The sequence below is a fragment of the Pan troglodytes genome, chromosome 1, assembly GCF_028858775.2.
Source record: "Pan troglodytes isolate AG18354 chromosome 1, NHGRI_mPanTro3-v2.0_pri, whole genome shotgun sequence".
Classification (NCBI taxonomy): Eukaryota; Metazoa; Chordata; class Mammalia; order Primates; family Hominidae; genus Pan; species Pan troglodytes.
In genome coordinates this window covers 177,588,644-177,596,554 of record NC_072398.2, presented here as the reverse complement: position 1 = coordinate 177,596,554, position 7,911 = coordinate 177,588,644, and positions in this window count along the sequence as shown.

Here is a 7,911-nt window from a genome sequence, read left to right as displayed (position 1 = left end):
ATGCCTGTAGCCCCAGCTACTTGGGAGGCTGAGGCAGAAGAATCACTTGAACCCGGGAGGCAGAGGTTGCAGTGAGCCGAGATTGCACCACTGCACTCCAGCTGGGCAACAGAGTGAGACTCTGTCTCAAAAAAAAAAAAAAAAAATGCGGGGGGCAATAATAGCACCGACACACATAGGGCTGTTGTCAGGATAGAATTAGATGTATATGAAAGATGGGAAGTGTTTCAAACAGTGCCTCTCACAGGGTCAGCACTCAATATGAGCTTGCCGTGATGATGATGAAGATGGGTTTGTCCTGCAGCCCCACAGTATCCAAGGTCGGGCCTGTGCCATCATGCAAATACTTACACTGGTGCTCCTGAGCCATGCTGGAAGACTTCCCCCATCCACTGCCTAACTATGCCTCCAGCCCTCACAGTCCAGAGGGGAAGCCTCTGAGAGGCCTCCTCACATGTATTGCTAGTCTCAGCCTCCACTGGGAATGGTGGATCTTGGTGATGACATCAGCCCCTTGGAAATCCAAAGAGCTTTGTCATGTATTCTAAAAGTTACAAACTCCACTGACAAAACATGTCCTGAATGTTTTGTGCCTTCGGTGCTGCCTGTCCTTTGTTCTGGGCCAGCACTGGGGCTTCCTTTCTTTTCAAATGCATATCTGAATTTCCTTTCAAATGTATTCTTTATGATATCATATTTATTGTTACTCCCAGCTTTCAAAATATATATTCAGTGCACTTTTCAAATGGTCAAAAGGTGTTTGCTTTTGGTTGAAGGCCTCATTCCTCTGGGCATCGCAAAACAATTTCTGGAAAGCTGGTGAGGAGGGATCTTGAGCTGGACTCGGGAATAAGAGACCTTGTTAAAGTGCTGTGTTGAGACAAGAGTTTCATAAGTACTCTTGTCCCCGCACCCAGGGGACATCTCATTTTTTCCTGCAACACGCTTGCAGGAGCCGTGCCTTTGCAGGCAGGATCCCCAGCTGCTAGGTCACGCCCGTAGCAGAAGGTCCCAGGGACTGGGAGTAATCGTCAGTTTCCCATCGTTGCCATCTACGGAGGCTCTGCATTGTCGTGAGCACCTCGCAGTTATGACCTCTCACCCTGCAACAGCCCTGAGTCGTGGGGCTTTCTATCCTTATTTCACAGCAACAGGCCCAAAGGTAAGACATAGTTGCCCAGTTACACCACTGAGAAGGGCGGACAGAGACACAGAGAGACCCTGGGGGAACCTTGGACTCCAGAATCCTCTGTCATTGAATACATCTGTGTGGGACAGAATGGAGGAAACGTTGCTGCATCTTCCCATCTGCCGCGTGGCTTTCGGTTTTAGTATTTTGTATTTTGGTATACACTCGGCAACGTTAGTCAACACCTTCATGTGTACGGGCAAAGGATTACCCGGGTCCCGAGGCAAGAGACTGAAGGCAAAAACTGTTGCAGTATAATAAAGAAAATAGTTAGAATAAAGAATAGTTATAATACAAATTAGATATAGAGATGATCATGGGCAATTATCAATCATTAGTATAAACATTATTGATCATTAGCTTTTAATATTACTGTTTGTTGTGTTACTAATATAACCAAGGAATAACCGGCGGGTATAGGGTCAGGTGCTAAAGGGACATTGTGAGAGTGACCTAGAAGGCAAGAGGTGAGCCCTCTGTCGCGCTCGCATAAGAGCCACTTGAGGGCTCCTTGGTCAAGCGGTAATGCCAGTGCCTGGAAAGGCACCCATTACTTAGCAGACCATGAAAGGGAGTCTCCTTTCCTTGGACGAGTCAGGGAACACTCCGCTCCACCAGCTTCTTGTGGAAGGCTGGATATTATCCAGGCCTGCCCGCAGTCATCTGGAGGCCTAAACCCCTCCCTGTGGTGCTGTGCTTCAATGGTCACGCTCCTTATCCACCTTCATATTCCTCCCATACTCCTGGTTCCTCTTTGAAGTTCTTAGTAGATAGTGGTAGAAGAAATAGTGAAAGTCTTAAAGTCTTTGATCTTTTCTTATGAGTGCATAGAAGAAAACGCTGACATATGCTGCCTTACCTCTCTGCTTCGGCTACCTAAAAGGGAAGGGCCCCCTGTCCTATGATCACGTGACTTGCTTGACCTTATCAATCACTTGGACAACTTACTCTCCTTACCCTGCCCCCTTGTCTGGTATGCAATAAATATCAGCGCGCCCAGTCATTCAGGGCCACTACCAGTCTCCACATCTTGGTGGTAGTGGTCCCCTGAGCCCAGCTGTTTTCTCTTTATCTCTTTGTCTTATGTCTTTATTTCTTACCATCTCTCATCTCGGCACATGGGGAGAGCACCCGCTAAGCCCCATAGGGCTGGACCCTACACATGTGTAAACTTCCTTGATCTTTTCAGCGTGTGATTTGGTGTTTGGTTATGTGCATACGCTCCCTGAATCCATCACCACCATCAAGAGCGTGGGCGTATTTATCATCCCCCAAAGCTTCCTCTTGGCCCCACCTTGGCACCCCACCCCGAAACCCCACCCCCTCCTCCAGGCTACCATTGATCTGCTTCCGGTCACTACAGATTAGTTTGCACTTTCTAGAGTTTCATATATACTCTTGTTTGGTCTGGCTTCTGTCATGCAGAATAATTATTTTGAGATTCAGCTGTGGTATTATATCAATGGTTCATTTCTTGGAATCTTCCTTGAGTTCTTATAATAAGCTCTACTTGGTTATGGCCTAGTATTCTTTTAATACACTGGTAGATTTGGTTTGCTAATAGTTTATTTAGGACTTATGCATTATATTCCATAAAGAGGGTGGTAAACCAAAAATTGGGCCCGGAATAGACCAACCAGATAGCAAAGAGCAGCCTAGCAAAAACATGGAGGAGGCTCCCGTTACCAGAAGGACCAGCAGACACAGAGCAGGCAGACTCAGGCTGAATTAACTGACCCCTCTCAGCCGGGCCTTCCTTAGAAGAAGAAAATAGTGTTTTGTTTTGTTTTTTAACTTTATTAATTCCAGAGCGTTAGAATTCAAAAGAGTGAAAAGCCAAATACTATTGTAAAATGCTTGGAAAAACACAGACCCACTCTACTGGGAAAGAAAGCCGTGGTGTGGTCACCAGAGCAAAGCCAAGACTCAGGACATTTCTAACAGCCGAGAAACACTCTTCCCGGTCATCGCCTCTGAGAAACCACAGTGTCCTCTGGGCACCTCAGAGCGGAGGGACAGACAGGAGAGGAGCCTGGGTGAGGGGAAGGGGAGAAGCAAGGAAGAAAGAAGAGGAGAGAGGCAGAGCTGAGAGACAAAAACGGGGGAGGACAAGAGAGGGGAAGGAGGAGAAGAAGAAAAGAGACACAAAGAGGGAGAGAAGAGGGAGCAGGGAGAGAGAATGATGTTAGTCATTCAAAACAGCTGCAAATCCGGGGAAGCTGGTTAGCTCACTTCCTGAAGCCATGAGCAAAATAATGGTATCTGAGGAGCTGTGAGGGTGTAGGGGCAGCAGCATGAGGAGAAGGGGTTCACTGTAGGCTGAATTGGGTCCCCCCAAAGGATATGCTGAGGTCCCAACCCCCAGTGACCGTGAATGTGACTTTATTTGGGAGTCGGGTCTTTGCAGAGGTAATGAAGTTAAGTGAGGTCACACTGGAATAGGGTGGACCTTGTAATAAGAGGGAAGTTTAGACACGACACAGAGGAAGACACTGCGTGAAGGTGCGGGGTACACAGACAGGGGAGAACACCATCTTGAAGACAGAGGCAGGGACTAAGAGCCATGTGCCTACAGCCCAGGAATGCTGAGGACTGCCAGCCACTGACAAAAGCTAGAAGAGGCAGGGAAGGAACCTCTTCTAGAGTCTTCCAAGAGTGTGGCCCTGACAGCACCTTGATTTCAGGCTTGCAGCCTCCAGAACTATGAGAACATCCATTTCTGTTGTTGAAAGCCTCCCAGTCTGTGGTGATTTCTTATGGCACCCCCTAGAAAATGAATTCAACGTCCCATCAGTGCATCCACAGCCCCCTGTGAGGGGCTTATCTGGGCCACCTAAAACTCACATGTTGAAATCCTAACACCCAGTAGCTCAGAATGTGACTATACATAGAGACAAAGTCTTTAAAGAGGTAATTAAATTAAAATGAGGTTATTAGGAGGGGCCCTAATCCAATATGACTGGTGTCTTTATAAAAAGAGGAAATGTGGACACAGGCACGCCCAGGGGGAAGCCCATGTGTAGACACGGGAAGAAGACAGTCATGTATGAGCCCAGGAGAGGGGCCACAGAAGAAACCAACCCTGCCAACACCTTGATCTCAGACTTCCAGCCTTCAGAATTGTGAGAAAATAATGTCTGTTGTTTAAGCCGCAGTCTTAATGGTGGGATTTCGTTATGACAGCCCAGCAAACTAATCTACCCCAAGCCCTGATGGGTGGGAAGGCAACTGGAGACTCCTCTGCCTGCACCTTTGGGCTGGCAGCACTGGCTGCCAGGAGCTGGCTTAAGGATGGGGTGGACGGGAGTCAGCACACTAAACCATGAGCCCCCACCTGGCACCTTTTCAGGAGCATGGTTCTTACCCAGTCCCCCATTGCAGAGGCACCTCTGAACGTCCTGCTTCCCCAGGCCACTCCTATGTGAGGCTCCCTTGTGGGTACCTTGGCCTGGGGCCTTCCGCCTGTGCCTGGACTTTCCCATGTACGCCCTTGGACATGCCTGGCCACCAGCACCACGTGGGGGCTGGAGCTGGGCCTCTATGAAGGGTAATCATGTTGATAGCAGCCAGAAACAGATGGGTTCCTAGGCAGACAGGATGGGTCCCTGGTGAAACCTGACCTTCAAGACAAAGACAGCTTAAAGCCTGAAAACTAGGCTGTCAGTTCCAGGCAGAGTCCACAACCCAGAGTGAGAACTTCCTTGATGCCTTTTAGTCAATCCAATGGTGCTTCTTCCAGGCCCACCCATGGACCAATCAGGAGGCTCTCCCCCTATTCTGAGCCCATTAAAACTCCCGACTCAGCCACACCTTGGGACTACCCACCTTCAGGTAGGGGCTACCCACTTCAGGTCCCCTCCAGTGTTGAGAACTGTTCTGTCACTCAATAAAACTCTTCTCCACCTTGCTCTCTCTCTAGTTGTCTACATAACCCTCACTCTTCTTGGACATGGGACAGAAACCCAGGACCCACTGAACGGGGGTGGGAAATGAGCTGTAACACTCTGCTGGCTTGGGGTGGCTTCCCCACATGATGGAAGCAGCAGCTGGGCCAGGCCAGCCCAGGAGCCCTGGGCCAGAATGGGGCAAAGGGACTGAATAAGCTGTGACATGCCATTGTTTGCCAAAGCATGCAGATGGCAGGAACAAGCAAGCTGTAACACAAATGAGCCTTAACATACCCCCTGTTACATGCCCCTCGTAACAACCCCCCATACCATTCACTGCACTGCAGGGGTGGGAAGGAGAGAGAACTGTAACAGCTCTTGGGGGTTCAGGCCTCCGGACTCTCCAGGTAAAAGCCATATCCCTTGGGACTCCGTGTTGCTGACGTCTGAGAGTTTTCGGGCACTACTGTATCCCCCTTGTCTAGATACTGGCCCCAAGGCGGAAGCTGTTCAAGGTGGCAAGCTGGGACCAGTTGTGGGCAGAGCACAGAGCCGGGGGTGTGGGGTCTGGGTCAGTAGCTGGAGCTGAGCGGGGCCCACTGGACCGAATGGGCGGAGGGAGTCCAGCAGCCAGCCCAGAGCCCAGTGAAGCCCAGCAGAGGTGCCACTGACCACAGAGGTTTCCAGCTGCAAGAATCCTGTGTCAGTGTGACACACTGGGCCTTCCACACCTGGGCAAGGGGTTTTCATGCTTCACTTCTGCCCCTAACCCTTCATTTTCTGCCCAGTCTGGGAGTTCATCTTTCAGAGCTGCCTTCTTTTGAGTGGAGCCATATTCCTGAGAAGCATGTCAGAGCAGAAAGATTCAGCCTTCTTGTCTTTTTTGGTTTTGCTTTCTTTTAACACATGAGGAAACTAAAGCCCAGAGAGGGAAAGGGACCTGTCCCAGGCCACACAGCTATTTGAGGATCAAATTAAATCCAGAACACCAGGCCAGTAAGGCCAGATGAGCCCTCAGCATGCTCAGCACAAGCACCTGGCAAGTTCTTGTACAATCCCGTTAGGTCACTGTTATTTCTGCCTAACATTTACATTAACATTTGGGGTGAGCCACAGAGCTTTTTCAAATTTTAAAAGCACTTCAATATCTTATTTATTACAGCAAAATCTGGTTTAAGTCACTGTTCATAAAACTGTGATTTAATGAAGAGCTTTTATTACAAAAATAAATTTCAGTAGTAACTGCTCAACCAGACACTTTGCAATTAAAAATAAAACTGCACAGTAAAGAGAAATGCAATTCACAATAAACTAAGTTGTTCTTTCTCTCCCCACTCCACCTGCCTGGGCTGCACAATATTGCTACTGGATTTCAAACCATTTGCTGGCATTAGTCTGTTTAGTACAGCTCAGTTCTCCAAATAATAGGACAATTTCATATTTTTAGCTCAGGATTAATGCCCTAAGAGATAGTCACATGTCCTTTCAGTTCTTAGCTACAAACTCTACCAAGATTTGGCCACTCTAGTGTGTGTTTGCTTAATGTGATCTTGAATTTTGATCTTGTCACAATCTACAATGAAAGCTCAGAGGGAAAGAACCTCATTGTATTAGATCAGACTGTCATAACAAAATAGCATAGACTGGGTGGCTTAAACAACAGACATTTATTTTCTTGCATTTCAGGAGGCTGAGAGTTTGAGATCAGGGTGCCAGCATGGTTGGGTTCTGCTGAGGGCTTTCTTATGGATTGTGGACTGCCACCTTCTTGCTGTGTCCTCACTGGCAGAGCGAGAGAGTGAGAGAGAGCGAGCGAAAGAGAGAGCTCTGGTGTCTCTTCTCATAAGGGCACCAATCTCACTGTGAGGGCCTTATGCTAATGACCTCATCTAATTCTGAGAACTTCCCAAAGGCCCCGTCTCCAAATACCATCACGTTGGGAGTGAGGGCTTCAACATATGAGTGGGGAGGATATAATTCAGTTCATACCACCCACCTACCTAAAGCAACTGGCTGGTTACTTGCACAGTGCTCATGAACAATTTTGCACTTAGGATCATACTAGTGGAAATAATTTTTCCTCTTGCATGTCTCCAAGAAAATATTTTTTCTCCAAGCAATGTCCCCTTTGGTGTGCTGGTGAGGACCGTTGAAAAGGAGTAAAGTGTGTTTAAATATCATTCATTCAAAGTAAATGGAAGGGTTAATTGCTGTTCACAGTTCTGGAACTGCTTTCTTCACCTGCAGAGCCTCTGAACTAGTAGGAGATTGCAGGGATCGCTGATGATTTCCACCTGGTTATTACTCTATTCATTCCTGCTCCTCTAACCTTTCTGTAGTTTATGGGTGAAATAGCTCTTATAGTGAAGAAAGTCAGCAAATGCTTTTGATCATAAGTACAGATAATACACATCCCACGGACTCTGTTTTGTGGGATTTTTCTATACATGTTGACATAGCTAATCTTTGCTTCTGCAGCATGTACATAAATATTATACAAGATGACTGGCATATGGTACTGTTATGTGTCTTTTAAGAAAATCTCCAACTGAATCCAATATTTCCCATGTGGCACCTGATACACTGTGGGCGTGGGATATTTATAGAGCAGTAATAATGATATTTGAAAACACTGTGATGTCTAAAGCCTCCATTTCCCTGAAAATTTCATCTAGAAGGCTGCATTTCTCAGGCATAAGCTCTTGCCAGCCATTCACGGTGATTACGGGAAGGTTAAGCATTGTTGGGACTCACAAAACAGCTGTGTTAAGCACTACTACCTCTGAACGCTTCAGGAGGAAAGCCACATTCTCCTGTGGAAGGAAATAGTTGCAG